This window comes from Mchenga conophoros, linkage group LG8 (assembly GCF_057382185.1).
Source record: "Mchenga conophoros isolate Kocher_MC1m ecotype Shallow Benthic linkage group LG8, M_conophoros_male_GT1.1, whole genome shotgun sequence".
Lineage (NCBI taxonomy): Eukaryota > Metazoa > Chordata > Actinopteri > Cichliformes > Cichlidae > Mchenga > Mchenga conophoros.
Window position 1 is genome coordinate 22121386 of NC_140533.1, and position 1790 is coordinate 22123175.

At 38.0% G+C, this 1790-nt stretch overlaps 1 protein-coding gene across 1 annotated transcript in view; it reads right to left on the reverse strand.

The window, feature by feature from the left end:
* Positions 1–914: 914 nt before the first annotated feature.
* LOC146568731 (uncharacterized) overlaps positions 915–1790 on the reverse strand; it is a 5147-nt gene continuing 4271 nt past the window's right edge. The window contains exon 3 of the mRNA XM_085283607.1: positions 915–1643. The gene's annotated coding sequence lies outside the window, so the exon portion shown is untranslated. The remainder of the gene's footprint in view (positions 1644–1790) is intronic.

The following is a 1790-nucleotide window of genomic DNA, read 5'->3' on the forward strand; positions in this document are numbered from 1 at the left end:
ACACTTGCAAACTAAAAAACACTTGCAAACTCCAAAACACGTACAAACTCCAAAACGCTTGCAAAATCCAAAACGCTTGCAAACTAAAAAACACATGCAAACTAAAAAACACATGCAAACTCCAAAACACGTACAAACTCCAAAACGCTTGCAAAATCCAAAACACTTGCAAACTCCAAAACACGCACAAACTCCAAAACACGCACAAACTCCAAAACACGCGCAAATTCCAAAACACATGCAAATTCCAAAACACAACGGAAGTGCTCCAGGACGCTAGGGGCAGTGTTGAGCTCTATTTGCAAATTAGACGGCAAGTTTGTCTGTATGGGATGGTCTAGTCTCTGTCGCGCTTCCCAGGTTGCCTAGCAACCATGATACTAACCGCTGGAAACGTGTCATACAACTTGGTTTGACAGAAATGAGGGAGAATATATTTTGTTCATTTGTTTGTTTGTTTCTACAAGAGCTTTGTGTGATTTGATAAGTATCTGAGGCTGAGACCACAGGACAGTAAAACGTGATTTTTGGGCTTCATTTCTGTACTGAACAGTCATTTCAAGATTAGTTAGTAAATAAGAATTAGCTGATGTTGTTCATGAGACTAAAGTCATATCACTTTGGTAATGTAAATATAATATGGCCAATATTATAGTTATTATATTAATCATTATTAGCTATTACAGCAGTGAACATGAACTCTGTGTCAAATACGGAGCTTCAGTACAGATTCAAGTTGCAGTTATTTACATGTCTTATCACCTTAAATCTTCACTCAAAGACAAGTATCTTTGACAGTGTATATATAGGTGTATCATATATAAGAGACAAATGTTGTTACTTCAGTATGTTGGCATTACTAAATTTGGCTCATTGCTTACATCTATTTATAAAAAGAAAATGTACAAGCTGTGATAACTGTTTCTGATAGAATGAAGAGTAGACTGATATATGAAATATTCCTTTATTGGGTGAGAAAATCAGACCATGTCATAACTGCTTTAAGTCATACAGAATAGATATCAGAGCCTTAAACAGGCTGGCTTCTGCTAAATGGGTCAAACTGGGCAGAAAGTATACAAACACATAACATCCTTATAAAATATGATGTAACACTATAGATCAACTTACCTCAGAATATATAAAGCATATAAACAATTACAGCAAAATGATGCAACAAACACAGCAGTGCTACTAATCCAAAATACTCAAAGCTTCATAGAACTGAAACAAACATTTATTTTTAGCTCCATTCTGCTGCTGATACAGACTTTAGGTTTCTGAACATTAAACTTGTTGCTGCCTTTCATAGTGTGTAACTTGAAGGCCCTGAGTACTTTCTCCCACACTGAAAACACTGGGATGATCACATTATTTGAACATTACCTAATAAGACTGATTCAGCACAGACAGTTATGTTAAACTTTCCTAGCAGTCCTTCACAAACAGGGAACAGTCTGTCTATTCTCTCCATCTGTCAGCTGCTGCTGGCTCTTCCTCCTCCTCTTCCTCACACACTGTTGAGTTCGGTGGATCATCAGGGGTGCAAAGCCTCACAGATGATGTGCAGCAGTGGGTCCCTCAGTCTGTCCTCACTCTGGACACTTGCAGTTGTCACACATGGAAATCAAATGTGTGATAAGCTGCAGGATTCAAACACAAGTGTGACTTATAAACACATGCTCATACTTTTATTCCACAATCAGAGAGAAAGAAACAGAGAGAGAGTGCAGGACAGACAGACAGGTGGCAGTCTCAGGTGTATACCTGCTACAAAACAGCACAAAAGA